The sequence below is a fragment of the Passer domesticus genome, unplaced genomic scaffold (assembly GCF_036417665.1).
Source record: "Passer domesticus isolate bPasDom1 unplaced genomic scaffold, bPasDom1.hap1 HAP1_SCAFFOLD_84, whole genome shotgun sequence".
NCBI classification, from domain to species: Eukaryota; Metazoa; Chordata; class Aves; order Passeriformes; family Passeridae; genus Passer; species Passer domesticus.
Genome location: NW_026990181.1, coordinates 27,068 through 43,498, shown reverse-complemented (window position 1 = coordinate 43,498; position 16,431 = coordinate 27,068). Strand labels below are relative to the sequence as shown.

The 16,431-nt window shown below is 51.8% G+C and overlaps 1 long non-coding RNA gene across 1 annotated transcript; it reads right to left on the bottom strand.

The window, feature by feature from the left end:
- Nucleotides 1-5,006: 5,006 nt before the first annotated feature.
- On the bottom strand, nucleotides 5,007-7,199 carry LOC135293180 (uncharacterized). The gene is made up of 3 exons (XR_010355300.1): nucleotides 6,389-7,199; nucleotides 6,167-6,245; nucleotides 5,007-5,981 (listed from the first exon to the last, which is right to left on the bottom strand). It is a non-coding gene; the product is annotated as an uncharacterized LOC135293180 (long non-coding RNA).
- Between the last annotated feature and the right edge of the window lie 9,232 nt (nucleotides 7,200-16,431).

Below are 16,431 nucleotides of genomic sequence, written 5' to 3'. Positions count from 1 at the left end.
ACAGTTAATGTTGTGATATTACACAACCTACCCTGGGATGTCACACAGCCATTCTGTGATGTCTCATCCCCTCTGTGATGTCACACAGATACTCTGTGATGGCCGAATCCATTCTAAGATGTCACAGAACCTACTCTATGATGTCATAGGCAACTCAGTGATGACACACTAATGCTCTGTGATGTCACAGCCTGCTCTGTGATGTCACAAAGCCCCTTCGTGATATCACAGGGCCAGTGCTGGGATATCAGTCTGTGATATCATAGACCTGCACTGTGATGTCACAGATGATTTGGTGATGTCACAGTCTGTACTATGATATCACAGCTGGATCTATGATGTTACTCAGTCACCCAGTGATGTCACAACCCACTCTCTGATGTCACAGAGAAACCTTCCATGATGGCAGAGGCTACTCCATGGCCTCACAGCCTACTCTATGACATTACAGACAGCTCTGTGATGTCACAACCACTTCAGTGATGTCACTAACCCCTCTCTGTGATACCATACTGCCACTCTGTAATGTCACAGCACACACTGTGACCTTACAGCCTGCTCTATGATGTCATACAGCCATACCATGATGTCACAGCCTGCTCTGTGATGTCACACAGTTACCCCTCTATGATGCTGTAGCTGCTCAATGACCTCACACAACAAACTCTGTGGTGTCATAGCCCAATCTGTGACCACACACAGCCCACTCTGTGCTGTCACACAGCCCCTTGCTGACATCACAGCTGCTCTGTGCCTCTAGGACACAGCCACAGAGGTGCTGCTGTGACACAGCCCCCTCTGGGACATCCCCCAGCCCCTGCCAGTGCTGAGCCCCTGTCAGCTCTGGCTGTGCCCTGCTCGTGTCCCTGAGCTGCCCTGGCAGTGCCCCAGCCCTGCTGGGCTGTGCACAGGAGCTGCTCCTGTCCAGAGCTGTCTCTCTGCAGCGCTGCCCTTGCCAGGAGCTGCCTCTGGGCCAGGAGCCCGGCTCAGCTCAGCAGCACAGACACACCACCAGGACTTTAATGACCCTCTCGGAGATTTGGTGCTCGTTTCATCAGACTCAGTCCCTCGCAGTGTGCTCAAAAAGCTTCTCAGCACTCAAAATCAAAGTCCAAACTTCCTTTAACTTTAAATTAGTCCCACTGTGGGACACAACTTACTTGAAAGTGTCCCCAGGTTCCAGTCAGAGCAGAACACTGGAGGCAGTGATGACAGCTGGGGACAAGCAAGGCAAAGGTGTCTCTGGTGCTGAGCAAACCTGAATGTGTTTCAGGAATGCAAAAGACCAAGGCCTCAGCCCCAGCCCCTGGCAAGGCAGATCCTGCCCCTCCCTCCTTGCTCAGGGCTCTTCCCAGGATGGGCACTGGCATGTGGGGATGTGCAATGCCAAGGGCAGCACCATGGGGCAGCCCCTGCCAGGCTGCTGAGCAGGGACAAGGAGGCAATGAGGCCCCAGGCCTGCAAGGGTCACTTGTCCCCTGCTCCTGGCTCAGGCCCAGGGCCAGCAGCCATGGCCAAAGCGCTGCCCAGGTTGGCTCTGTCAGGGCCTTGCAGCTGCTGCCCATCCCTGTGCCCTGTGCAGCCCAGGCTGTCCTACGGTGTCCCTGCCCTGTGTCTCTGTCCCTGCAGGCTGTCGTCATCCCCTGGCTGTCCCACCTGGCTGGCGCCTTCCTTTGCTGACAGCTCTGCCTCCTGCCTGCCGCTGCCTGCCCACACAAAGCCTTGGGCTGACCCAGACTCCTTCTGGGGGACGTGTTGCACCACAGCCCTGCCCTGGCAGGGAAATTCCTTTCTCCTGGTGTCCAGTCTGGGCCCCCCCATCTGCCCTTGTGTTGCGTTCTGCCAAAAGAAATGGAATAAAAACTCCCTGAGGCCCTGGAGTCTCAGACCTCAGGCAAACACCGATGACCAACAGGGAAAGGAAGGCAACAGAATATATCTTGTTTAGCAAAACCCAGGATCCTTAATTTTGCCAAGGCCCAAGACAAGAAATGAGGGGGAAGGGTCATGAGTTTAGTGGTGGAGTTTTAGCCTCAGGGTCCAATAGCAGAAGGAGCAGGGGACAGCAAAGGGGTGGATCAAGGAGGACAACCAATGGAAAAATCTGAGGTGGGGGCTTTGCAGTAGAATTTAAAAACCAATGAGGGTAAAGAAGAGGAAGAACATTTTGGCACCATTCCTTATATGACCAGATGGGGTGGAGTGTCTTTTCCCGGGCTTGCAGGGGCACGCCCCACAGTATGGAGGAGTGGAATCTTCTTTAAGTCACACCCCTCACCCGATGGTCTCTGTCTGGGTAGAGTCCCTGCCTCCTGGGGGAGGATGCTCCTCACCTTTGGTGCCATTATTTCTTTCTCTGGCTGTTTTATACAATGAAGAAGAGCACCAGCCTCTCTGAAACCACCCTTCAATCCCTCTCAGGCTACTCCTGTTCTGTTCTCAGTCTCCATACCACTGAGCTTAGAGTCATCAGCCTCTCCCCACTGGTTATGTGATGAGCCGTCCAAATGCCATCTTGGGAGATGTTTGGGTTCTCACCAAGGTCTGTGAAAATCGAAAAAAAGTGGTCAAAGTTATTTTCTCCTAAATCTTACAGTGACAGAACAAGGGTCAATACCATTAGACTGAAGGAGGGCAGAACTACATTTTTTGGAATGAAGAAAATATTTTACAATTATGGAAGGAGGAAATTATGTGAGTGGCACAAAACTTCAACTGGTCTTCCAGAGAAGAGGATGCCTCACCCCAGAAGTTGTCCAAGAGCAGGAGCTTTATGCAACCTGACCCAGTGAAACCCTCTCATCCCCAAGAACAGAATTCCTGTTCTGTGGGTTCTCTGATGTGCTGGGTGCCCTCACAATGCTTCTGGCCAGAATGTCTGCTGAAGGCAGCCAGGCTGCTGCAGGGGCAGTGACCTCACAGCCATCACCATGGCAGCCCTGTCCCCTGGGCCTGGCTCTCCCCTTTCCTCTGCCCCTGCCTTGTCTCTGCTGGCATGAAGAGTTTTGTCATTCATATCTTGTCCCCAAGGTGCTGGGGCCAATGGCTTCCCAGGCAGGCTCCTGGAGCAGAAGTGGCTTTTCAGAGCCCAGGCAGAAATGAGCCCTGAGGCAGCAGCTCTGCAGTGCTGGCCACCAGGCCGGCAGCCAAGGGAGGCTTCTGGCCATGCCCTGCAAGCAGCTGCTGCTGCCAAGGTGCCTTTGGTGCCTCAGGCTCTGCCTGGCACAGCTCCCAGCATGGCACTCTGCCCTTGTGCCCGAACCCTTCCCTGTGCTGGGGCTGGCCTGGGGCTTTTCCTGCAGCGGGACCTGCCCTGCTGATGGCACAGGAAAGGCAGTTCCTGCTGGAGCAGGAGGCTCTGCCTGCAATGGGCTCCAACAGCTCCGGCCAGGCCCTGTTGACATCAAAATTGCTTCCTAGAGCAGAATATTCTAATAATTGTTATAGCTTCCATACTGTGGAATAAATAACTCTTTTTTAAAAAAATTACTCTGTGGTGTAAATAAGCCATTCTGTCTAATCATGATCACAACTAATCAGAGCTGTATTTATGTAAATTTATCTGGTATTCCATCGTTAATCCTGTGGGACAAACTGCATTAAAGCTCAATTTCACCTGTCCAATCTTTTACAACTTTTGGCACAGTGTGGGGCTGGGATTGGATCCAGCTGCTCCCAGCCTCCGCTCATAGAAGGAATTTTAGAAGTCTAGGGCCCCTGCAGGGGTTTGAGGATCCATGGTGGCTGTTGGGTGTCATTTCTCCACCTCATGACGCAGCAGGAGTTTCTCAAAAAAAGAACTAAAGCTTTTGCCTGAAGCTCCCACTCTGCCCATGACAGGAAACCATGTGAGTATCTGGAGTATTCTGGATCTTTGGCAGCCTGGGGACTCCTGGGATGTCACCGTGGAGCCCCCGTGAGTGCCTGTGACAGATCGGTGCCTTTGCAGCCCAAGGTGCCCTGGGATGTCACCGTGGAATGACTGTGACTGCCTCTGACCACAGGGCTCTTTACCATCTCCAGAAACCCCTGGGAGGTCTCCATGGAGCCCCTGTCTCTGCCAGTGACATTCCAGCTCTTGAACAGCCTGAAGACTCTTGGAATGTCCCCATGGAACATCTCTGAAGGCCTGTGACAAATCTGATCCTTGGCGGGAAACCATCACCAAGACCCTGTTACTATGATCAGTTTCCATGGCAACCATCCCCAGCCCCCTGTTGCTATGGTCAGTTTCCATGGCAACCATCCCCAGCCCCCTGTTGCCATGCTCAGTCCCTTGGCAGCTCCATGCAGACCCCAGGCCAGGGGTGGTTGCCATGAACACCAGCTCAGGCCTGCAGCCAGAGCCTGTTGCCACGGCAACCATTGGCAGTCCCATCCCCAGGGTCATGGGATCCCAGATCCACAGAATTGGCTGAGCTGGGAGGGGACCCATCAGGATCCTGGAGTCCAACTGCTGGCCCTGCACAGGACACCCCAACAATGCCAGCCTGGGCCTGGCAGCGCTGGCCAAACGCTGCTGGAGCTCAGAGAGCCTGGAGCTGGGAGCCTTCCCTGGGGAGCCTGGGCACTGCCCCAGCAGCCTCTGGGCAAAAACCTTTTCCTGAGATCCAACCTGAGCCTGGCCAGACTCAGCTGCAGCCGTTCCCTCCAGTCCTGTCCCTGGGCACCAGAGGGAAGAGGTTCCCACAGCCCCAGTCAGGGACCCGCTCCCAAGGCTGTTGCCATGGCCACCAGGGCTGGGACCAGCTGGGATGCTCGCTTTCCACAGTCTGGGGTTCAGAAATGGGATTCCCCAATTTCCTGCTCCCGCTAAAACCACGCTGCCACTCGCTGCCCTCCCACCTCCCATGGAAACCACAAAAGGCAAAGATCCTGGGCTGGGATAAGAACAATTTACTGGGAACAGCAACAAGATAAAGAGCAAACAGGAACAGAAACAATACTGGTAACCGAAGGGAAAAGAAAAACTATTTACAGGGAAAACCAAAATACAACTCACTGGGTCATCCTGGCCACTTATTTCCTCCTGCCTGGGAAGGACACCCTTCTCCTCAGGGAGAGAGGAACCCTTTCCTGCCCCTGGCAATGACCTGAGATGGGAGTGAATATAATGACATGGCCCCAGCCAGATCCTCATGTTCTTCAATCCCACATCATGTCATTGCCAGGGGCAGGAGAAGGGACAGGTGTCATCCCAGCATGGATTACAGTGAACATGGATCACAGGTCTTTTCCCAATGTGGGTCCTCCAATTGGGTATGAAGCTGGAGCCAGGCATGAAGCTCTCCCTGCAGGGACATTTGCAAGGCTTCTCTTACCGGTGCTTCCATACGTGTCTGTTCAGGTTACAGCTCTGGGTGAAGCTCTTCCCACACTGGCGACACTCGTAGGGCCTCTCCCCACTGTGGATGCACCGGTGGGTGATGAGGTGGGAGTTGTACTTGAAGCCCTTCCCGCAGTCGGGGCAGCGGAAGGGGCTCTCCTCGGTGTGAATCCGCTCGCGAAGGAGGAGATTGGAACTGGTGTGAAACCTCTTCCAACACTGGGGACATTCATAGGGTCTCTCCCCAGTGTGGATGCGTTGGTGGATGACGAGCTCAGAGCCGCACCTGAAGCCCTTCCCACACTCCCCACACTCGTAGGCCCATTCCCCAGTGTGGATCATCTGGTGGCGGATCAGGGTGCTGCTCTTCCTGAAGCTCTTCCCACACTCCAAACGCTTCTAGGGCTTCTCCGCATCATGAAGCTGCTCATGGGCCACCAGCTCTGCCTGAAGCTCTGTCCACCTTCCTGGCACAGGGTGGGTCTGTCCACCTCAGAGCAACCTGGGCTGGGTTTGGAGCCCCTGGTCCTGTGGGATCTCTGGGGCTTTTCCTCTCTGTTGGATTCCTGTGCCGTTGAGCTGCTCAATACAGCCTCTTCCATGGGGTTCTTCTGTGGGGATTTTTCCTCCCTGCTCTCCATCCTCAGCTCCTTTTCTGGGGCAGGAAGGACAAGGAGAGGATGGAATTTGCCTCCATTCCAGAGGGAGGGGCAGGAGATCCCCCCAGTCCATTCCTGGCAGGACTATGTCAGAAGTGGGGTTGTCCTGCAGCCAGGGGCCATGCTGGGCTGGGAGATGGAGCAGATGAGAAAGGGAAAGGGTCACTGACTTCCTCCTCACCTGCCTGCGTGTTCCAGGGCTTCTTCCTCTTCCTCACAGCCTCCTCCTCCATCCGGCCAAGGTTTGGGAATGAGAAATCCTGTTTGGGGAAAAATACAATGTGTGAGCACATTGGATTAGGGGGTTCCTCCTGCCCAAGTCCATCTCTAGTGCTGCAGCACATCCACAACGAGCCCCTGTGAGCAACCTGCACTCCCAGAGCCCAGGGCACGCTTGCTTAACCTGCTGACGGACAAGGCCAGAGACGGGTCTGTGTGCACAGCTCCAAACACAGTTTATTGCAATGCAGGGGATCCAAAGACAGAGACAAAATGGGGCTGAGGACACAGAGTTTGATAAGGGGGGAAGGGGCGGGTCTGAGGGCCAAGGGCCAATGGGAACTGAGCACAAGTGGTGCAGAGGAGGGGCAGCCAACTGGGGAACCAATGAGGTAACAGGGGCGGAGCATTGCAGTAAACCGGGACCAATAGGGGACAAGAGATGGGAGAACATTCTAGGGGGAGTACATATAAGGAAAAAAGGGCAGCTGGACTGGGTGATACCAATGAAGCCTGCTGCATTCACATGAGCCTGCAAATGCTTATGGTGAGACCATTGTCCTCAGAGGGGTGTCTCTCTCTGACCCTGGTCACCTTTGCCCTGAGCTATTGCAGTTCCAATGTTGGGCCCCTCTGCCTGCACACTCTAGAAGTCACTGGGAATCTGGTGCCTATGTAAACCCCCAAAACACCAAGATTCAGTCCCTCAAAATGCACAAATTACCAAGATGCAGCAAAAATACCCAACCCTCAGTTTCCCCTCTCTGGTCTCTCCACTTTGGGCTCCTAGAGGCCCCCCTGTCTGGGTTGCTGCGGGTCAGGTTTGTATTGGTGTTCCCCTCTCTGGGCTGCTGGGGCTCCTGGCAATCCCGCAGGTTCCCCTTCTCTGGGCTCACCACTTTGGCATCATAGGCATCCCAGGGGTCAGCATTGTCTGGGGTCCCTGTTTCAGAGTCCTGGGGTATCCATGGCTCCCCCTGTCCATGCTGCCAACATGTCCAGGCTTCTGGAGCACCCCCAGGTCTCGCATTGCCCGTTTCTGCTCCCCCCAGTGCCGGTTTCCCTGCCAGTCCTGGCGGTCCCGGGCGATCCCCAGGTGGCTCTGGGCTGACAGTGCAGCCCCTGGGCCGGGCAGAGCCAGCCCCAGCACGGGGGGACCCTGCATCCTCCGCTGCCTCGGCAGCCGCGCCCAGCGCCGGGCACAGAGCTCGGGCAGCCCCCGCCGCCCCCTGCCCAGGGAGCCCCGGGGACCCCCGCAGCCGGGGCTGGCTCTGAGCGAGGCGGCCCCGAGCCCGGCTGCGTGGCCAGGGGGGCACGGCGAGCCTGGGGCCTCTGTGCCAGCGCTTCCCCCGCTCTCCCTCAGCCTTTGCCCGGCCTGGCCCCCGAGCACAGAGCTCTGCCCGGGGGCTCCCGGCCCAAGGGGCTGCTCCGGGCCCGCCCGGCCGCTCCCGGCTCCCACAGCCCACCTGAGACCGCTAACAAAACATCCTAGCAACAAATCCACAAACCAACCACTGCCGCCCTGTCCTGCTGCGCCTTCCCAGGGACCCGAACCCCGCGGCGATGCCCCCGGTGCATCGGGACCAAAAGCTGCTCCAGCCCAGCCCCTCAGAAGCCCCAGCTGCGGCCCGTCCCTGGCACAGCGATCCCGGCAGCTGCCCCGCTGTCGCAGCTGCGGCTCTGGAGCAGGGAGGCTCTGCGGGACCCCCGGGCTGGGCCCCCTCCCAGCCCGTGCCCGCCCCGCACCTTCAGCCCGGCCTCTCTCGCTGCTCCGGCTCCTGCACAGTCCCCGCTCTCCATTCCTTGGCCCCCTGGGCTCTCCTCTGGGGCTCCTACAACACCCAGCAATGCAAAACAATGGATTTTGGTGCTCCCTGGCCAGGCCACAATTGAAACTTTGTTCCTTTGGCCTGGCAGCAAGAGACCCCCAGGGCGTTTTCTGCACACAGTCCCAGCTCCCAGTGTTTGCTGAAGGCGCTCCCTGCAAATGTCACTGTGCCAGGGCCCTGTCCTTGCTGTCACCTGCTGGGGCTGGCCATGGACAGAGCTCCTGGACTTGCATTTCCAGCTGCTGTGCAGCCAAAGCTGAGCCATCTGCAGCTGTGCAGCCAAAGCTGAGGCATCTGCAGCTGCCTGAATGCAAAAACTGGAATATGAGTTTTGCTCCAGGGGGAAATATCCCCTCCTGTGCCAGCCCGTGGCAATGCTGCCGTTCTCTGCTGCTGCTGCTGCTGCTGCTGCTGCTGCTGCTGCTGCTGCTGCTGCTGCTGCTGCTGCTGCTGCTGCTGGGGCACTCGGGGCTCTGGCTGAGCAGCAAAGGTGACCCTGAGCCAGGAGCTTTCCTTGGCTGCAGCAAAGCCTCGGCACCCAAAGCCCTTCCCGGCACTGTGCCCTGCGCCAGGAGGGATTGTGCCAGCTGAGCTGATCTGAAATTTCTTCTCCCAGGCAGCTTTAGGACATGCTACATGGAGAAGCCAGAGCCCACTCTCAGCTTTGCACAGTCCTCCAGAATAATCCTGTGTGTGAAGTAGCCTGGGACCAGGGTTTGGTGTCAGGGGAGGGGAACTCAGAGCCCTTTTCTGCCCTGTGGACTGAGGCTCTGCATTTGCAATGGCCCTGCAGCTGCCAAAGGGGCCTTTTTGGCTCAGCTGAGAACAGTTCTGCTCAGACCCTGTCCTAAACCTGCTTTTCCTGTAAATGTGCCCAATGAATTCTCATTTTTACCAGCCCCAGGTCTTGTGTGTATGCAGGTGTGACAAGTGAAGGATGGAAGAGCTCTGCTGGGGGGGTGAGTTCTCTTTTTCTTGATTTTTTTTTGTTTAGTTTGGTTTGGGTTTTTTGTTCTTTATTTTGGCTTGTTTGTTTTTGTGTGTCTCTTTGGGTGGTGGGGTTTTTTTGGTTTTTTTTTTGTTTGTTTGTTTTAGTATGGTTTTGCTTGGTTTTTTGTGGGTTTTCTTTGTTTTTTTTTTTTTTTTTTTTTTAACCAACTCCCCCAGCAGCACTGCGCCAAGTACTGTAACTGTGTCTGACACTTGTTTGTGGCACTGTGCAGGTGGCCAGGGGGACCTTCCCCGAGCTGTGTGCAGAGGAATCCACATCAGCACAGGCCGGGCTGCGCAGTGGCCGCTCAGTTCCATGGACTGGACGCGGCTCTGGACTCCTCCCTTGGAGCATCTGCAGGGAGGGAACACTGGGGCTGTCACCGTTGGGGTGTCACAGACAGGGAGGGAACGCTGGGGCTGTCACCGCTGGGGTGTCACACACAGGGGAACGCTGGGGCTGTCACCGCTGGGGTGTCACAAACAGGGGAATGCTGGGGCTGTCACCGCTGGGGTGTCACACACAGGGGAATGCTGGGGCTGTCACTGCTCCTGCCCTGTCCCCAACAGCTCTGCCAGTGCCTCGAGGGGACACAAAGGCTGAGCCAAAGTGTGAGAATTGCAGAAGGGGCTGAGCTGGCAGGGGCCCATTTGGATCATCAATTCACAGAATCACAGAATGACTGAAGAACAGAATTACTGGTTTGCAAGAGATCCTCAAGATCATCAAGTCCAACCCAGCTCTAACAGCACCTCAACTAAACCATGGTGACTCTACCACCTCCCAGGGCAAACCAATCCAATACCTTATCCAATACCTTATTTACTTTCTGTAAAAAACTTTTTCCTAACATCCAACCTATATTTCCCTTGGCGCAGCTTAAGACTGTGTCCTCTGATTCTGTCAATTGTTGCCTAGAGAAAGAGACCAACCCCACCAGACTACAACCACCTTTCAAGAAGTTGTAGAGAGTGATAAGGTCACTTCTGAGTCTTCTCTTCCCCATGTGAATGGGCGTCACTTTGGGCAACTTCCAGTCATCTGGAACCTCCCCAGTGAGCCAGGACTGCTGGTAAACGATGGAGAGCAGCTTGGCAAGCTCATCTGCCAGCTCTCTCATCACCCTGGGGTGGATCCCATCTGGTCCCATAGATTTATGAATATCCAGGCATATCAGAAGTTCTCTGACTGCTTCCTCTTGGATAACAGGGGCCCATTCTGCTCCCTGATACCATCAACCAACCCAAGAGGGCAGTTTTCCTGAAGGCAAGTCATCTTCCCACTAAAAAGTGAGGCAAAAAAGGCATTAACTACCTCTGTCTTCTCCTCATTTGCAATTACCAAGTTCCTTCCTGCATTTAATTAAGAACAAAGACTGATCTTACCCTTCCTTTTATCGTTAATATATTTGTAAAAACACCTTTTATTATCCTTTACTATTCGCTATTCTAAGCTCAAACTGAGCTTTGGCCTCCCTAATTTTCCTTCTACATGCTTTAGTAGCCCCCTTAAATAATTTCTGAGACCTGACCTTCCTTCCAAAGATGATACATCCTTTTTTTATTCTTAAGTTCGTTCAAATCCTCCTTGCCCATCCAGGCTGGACATTTACCTCATTGACTCATCTTTCAGCACACAGGGACAGTCTGTTCCTGTGCCCTCAAGATCTCTATATTGAAGCACACCCACTTTTCCTGAACTCCTTTGTTTTTAAGGACTGCTTCCCAAGAAACTCTTTGAAAATTGGCCGAAGTCTGCCCTAGTATAAAAGTCTTATTGATGTTCCTCCTGATTTCACCAAATATTGAGAACTCTATAATTTCATGATCACTCTGCCCCATGTGGTCTCCAACCACCACATCTACCAACAGCCCATCTCTATTTACACACAACAGATCTAACACAGTCCCTCCCCTGATGGGCCCACCCACCAGCTGCAACCAAAAGTTGTCCTCCACCTGCCCTAAAAATTTCCTGGACTGCCTTTTTTCAGCTGTATTGAGTTCCCAACAAATGTCTGGTGGTTAAAGTCACCTACAAGAACAAGGGCTGATGATCCTGAAATAGTATCTAGCTGCTTATAGAATGAGTTGTCCACCACTTCTTCCTGGTTGGGTGGACAATAACAGACTCCCAGTAGGATGGCAGCCTTGTTGGCCTTTCCCTAATTCTCACCCACAGGCATTCAACTCCATCCTCATTAGTATCAATACCTGCGGTGTCCAAAGCCTCCCTAATATAAAGGGCCACCCCTCCACCTCTTCTCCCTTTCCTCTCTCCTGACGAGCTTGTAGGCATCCAGTGCAGCACTCCAGCCATGTGAGTCATCCCACCACGTTTCTGTGATGGCAATTACATCACAGCTCTGCTGCTGGACCATGGCCTCCAGCTCTTCCTGTTTGTTACCCATGCTGCATGCACCGGTATCCATGCACCTCATCTGGGCTGCTGATTTCACCCCAAACTCAGGCTTACCACCCTTGGGCCTGCTTCCAGACAGCCCAACAGCTTCCCCTTCCCCTTTCAAACCTAGTTTAAAGCCCTCTCAAAAAATTCTACCAGTTCACGAGCTAAAAACCTTCTGCCCTTAACAGAGAGATGGAGCCCATCTGGTTCCAGCAGGCCAGGTGCCATAAAAGTTGCCCTGTGATCAAAAAATCCAAAGTTCTGCCAATGACACCAACCCTTGAGCCACCTATTGATAATGTGAACTCTCCTATTCCTTTCACCATTTTTCTCAGCCACCAAATGGACTGAGGAAAAGACAACCTGTATCCCTGTCCTACCACCCCCTTTTCCCAGTGCCCTAAAGTCCCTTTCAATTGCCCTGACACTCCTCACTCTCATCACTGCCAGCCTGGAGTATCAGCAGTGAGTAATAATCAGAGGGCTGAATCAGCCCAGGCAGTCTCTCAGTAATATCCTGTACCTGGGCCCCAGGGAGGCAGCAGACCTCTCTGTGGGGTGGGTCTGGTCAACATATAGGGCCCTCTGTTCCTGTCAGCAGGGAGTCACCCCCTATGACTACTCTTCTTCTCTTTTTGATATTAGAAGTGGTGACCTGTCCTATAGATGAATCATGATTGGGAGGCAGATAATTTTCTTTTAAGTCTTCCTGACTCTCTAGATCCAGGAGCTCATACCTGTTCTGAAGTGGCACCTGACTAAGGGATTGGGGTCGGGAGGAGTTTTTATTAAAACTTCCCTGAGCAGGGACCCATTTCCAGTCCCCTTCATCTACCAAGCATTCTTCTATTGCCTGACAGTGGGAGGCATGGGAGTCCTCTGACCCATGGTGCATCCCCTCAAGGATGGAAGGGCTGAACTCCACCAATCAATTTCCTTTTCACTTTTCATGATATTCCTTAGGCTTTCAACTTCCTCTCTAAGCTCATCCACTAATGTGAGGAGATCTTTGACCTGTTCACACATCAGGCAGAGCTCCTCTGCAACACCCCCTGAAACAACTGACAAGCTAAAACTCTCCACAGAAGAATGTGTCTGTATAGTCATTTCTTTTTTGGAGGGTTCAATTTGTTTACATAGATTTGCACTAACTGGGGTTTTTGGTTGTGTAAAGACCATTACTAACAGAAACCTGAAACCAAACAACAAAAACACTGAAAGCAACACACTGCAAACCTTTCAAACAGGGGACACCTGGTGTCCTAGGGTACAACATAAAGATGTATTCTATTCCCATCTTCAAGAGCTGTTGAAACCAGGAGGGGCATTGTTTTTCCTTATCTCCTGTTAATGGCCCCATCAGTGCCTTTCCTCATGACTCAGAGATAACTCCCTTTGTGAGCCTATGATATGACTCATAGAATAACAGCCCATTGTGAGATGCTCTGCCCAGGGGGAGGAGCTGAGCATCCCCCCTTGGATATAATCTGGGATTTGGGACAGAACAGGCAGCCCTTACCCACTGGTTTCCAGAGGAGAAGAGCTACCAGATCATTTCAAAGGGATCACCACTTCAACAAGACCATTTCATCTGGACTGCTACCACCACCCTAACTAGTACTGTGTCAGGTTGTATTCTGGCTCTGTCAATTGTTTTTCTTTTGTATTACTGCATGCATTTTGTTTTCTTTCCCTTTTCCTAATAAATTGTATTTCTGACTTGGAAAGTCTCACTGGTTTTGCTTTCAAACCAGAACACCTGGAAACCTGCAACCCTGCCTGTGCGAGCTGTTGCGCAAACTGCTGCACCACGCCCTCAAAGCTGTGCCACACCCCGTTTGCCCACTCCAGGTCACTGCGCTCCCCAGAGGCCTCTTTTAAAGCCTCTGCTTCATGCAGCAGCTGAGAAAAACCCCGCTGTGAGCCTGCATGGACAAAGGAGCACAACACAACCCACCTGCTGAGCAGCATTATGGGGGTGCATCTCCATCCTGCCCCAGGGAGGGGGTTTGGGAGCTTAGAAGCGCTCCTTGTGCCTCAGCATTGCAGGTAAATGAAGGCAAACCCATTCTCTCTTCACATGGCAAAGAGGAAAACGATTCCCTGGATACCTGCAACATGGACCGCAGAAAGATGTTAACCCCAGATGAATGACCTTGTGTCCCCACCTCCACAAGAATCACTGGGAACCCAATGCAGAGAAGCACAGGGTGACCAAGGATGGATGGGACACTGCTGGAGCCAAGAGTCTTGTACTGTCCACTGTTTGATCTCTTCCCCGCCCCAATCCTGATCTTCCCCACACCCATGCACCCCCCACTCTTTCCTTCCCCACCCTGTCCTCCATCTTCCCCTTCTTTCTTTCTCGCTCTCCTGTTTCCTGTCACTTTCTATCTGTCTACCACATATTTATTGTTAAATAAATTCCCTGTTGATGACTTTTGTGGATGATTGCCTGGATTGTTCATTGTTGTCAAAGGAGAACCCAAAATACTGAGGACGAGGAGGATGCAGCAGGCATGGAGGCTGGCCATGCCCAGGCCACTCCTCCCCAGGAAAAGCCCTATGGGCTTTTATGGCATGTTTCCAGGTTCTGGGCACAGAAATAATTTGCTTAATAAATAATACAAATAAACAGACATCCAGCGCTTTGTGTTTGCAGCACAGACAGCCACACACAGAGCCACAGCCTGTCAGGGGAGCTGGATGCTTTGGGGAAGTTCTGCTTTCATGGAATCTTTCAGACTGGAAAAGACCTTCTAGATCGTCGGGTCCAGTTTTTGACTGAATACCACCACATCTACCAAACCAAATGGCTACTCATTTTTGAGCACTTGAGGGATGATATCTCCACTATTTCCCTGGGCAGTCCATTCCAATGCTTAACCATCCTTTCAGTGAAGAAGTTTTTCATATTATCCAACCTGGACCTGCTCTGTCACAGCTTGGAGCCCTTTCCCCTTGTGCTAATCTTTCCTGGGAGAAGAAACCAACCTTCACCTCACTCAGCCTCCTTTCATTGGTTGGAGAGAGCAATAAGGTCTCTCCTAGCCTCATTTTATCCTTTTTAAGGTCTTCCTCAAGCCAGTTCTGTAATGAGTGACCAAGCGCTGGACAATTCCTTTTCCAGCTGTTTTCCTCTCTTTCCAGAGCCCCATCAAGTATCCCAGGGGACAGTGAACAGCACGTGACCCCCAGTGCTGGACGATGTGATTTCAGTATCTTTAGGCACCAGAGTTAACCTTGGGAAAATTATTCTGGGCACTAAAATCTGGGAATTTTAATTGACATTGTCAAACATTGGAATGGGCTTCCCAGAGAAGTGGTGGAGTCACCATCCCTGGAAGTGTTCAGAGGGGGTGTGGATGAGGACAGGGTTTAATGGTCTTGACAGTTGGACTGGATGAACTTAGAGCACTTTTCCAACCTTTGCATTTGTAATTCCGTGATTTGGGTGATCTCCCAGGTCCCTCCACCCTGGCTGCAGAAGTGATGTGTGGAGTCACCATGTTGGCCTGGTCTTTGGTTCCTGGACTTGTTTTAGGTGTCTCGAAGTGTCTAATGGGCTGCAGGAGGGAATGGGACTCCTCTTGGCTCCCCATCTGTTGACCAGCAATATGTAAATGCATGGATTGGTTGACTAAAGTTTCAATAAATTTAGTGCCAAGGCAGCTGAATCACACTCAGGCTGTAGAGAACTGGATAATCTTGAAGGTTTTTTCCAACCCAACCCATTCTGTGATTTATTTCACCCTAAATCAGATGTGCACTTTGTCAGGTGATTCACACTCTAAATTCTATTCAGTTTCTTGATTGGATTGCCTTTGATTGATGATAATCAAATTAAGATGAGTAATCTACAGACACCCCAAATTATGCAGATGAATTCCAGTCTTCTCCGGTGCCTCAGTTTCTCTACAGGAAGAATTTAATTAATGCCACTTTTTTGATCTTGTAAGGCTAAATAAAAATTATCAACATGTTCAACAGTAGAGAAAATGAGGTCAGTATTCTTCTGTTATGTCTTCATGGATTGAAATGACTGACTGGGAGAAGACACCAGGTCTGGCTAAGATTAGACAGATAAAAAACATATTTAAGGCATTTTTTCCTCCTCATATACACATTCTGGATGGAGTTCCAGAGCTTTTATTCCCTTCTATCCCCTTGCAGAGATCACATTTTCTCCATCCATAAGTCGTGTCAAGAGCAGAGTGACAGTGGTCAGTGGATAATAAATGTTTTTACACAAACTGTTCCAGCTATGGCTGGGGTGAAATCATTCCAGGAGACGGCAGGAGCAGCACAAAGTAATTTGTAATCTTCAGGAGTGCATGTCCTGGGGCACCCAAACGCAAAACATGTGTTAACACCAGGACACAGGGAGACTTCAAATGCTGCTGTTTAAAGTCTTTAAAGTTTAAAGGTGTGTTGGATAGAAAAAGGAGGCAGAGGGTGCTGAGAAATTCCTAGGAAAATGAAGGATAGTAGAGAGAAATTAGAGAGACTGGAGAAACAGAAAAAAAGAGAATCACTGATTTTTTAAAAACATTTGGTGTCTACTCTGGTGCCTTTCTTCTTCTGTTTTAGGAAAATATTTAAAGTTCAAAAAAAGGGAGGAAGATTCAGTGAAGCCACTGGATTTTATACCCAAAATTCCACATCCACTGGCTCTGGAGGAAGATTTTGGTGACCCAGTTCAGATGGAACCCTTTACATGAAGCTTCAGAATAATTTAGATTGGATATCCTCTTTTGAAGTAACCAGTCCAAAAACCTGTTCCAAATAGGGCCCAGCAGTTCAGGTCACCCAATTTCCAGTCAAAATTTTAGTATCTCCAAGAGCTGGGATCCATCTTCTCTTAAGGGATCCTTCCCTTAGGGAGTTTCATCCAATAACAGGATTTTTGCTCACCATGTGTACGGGCACATCTTCTACTCCCAGCTTCCCCTTGTAAATCCTTGTATATCCAGCTTTCCCAACCTTCTTGGTTGACTCAGT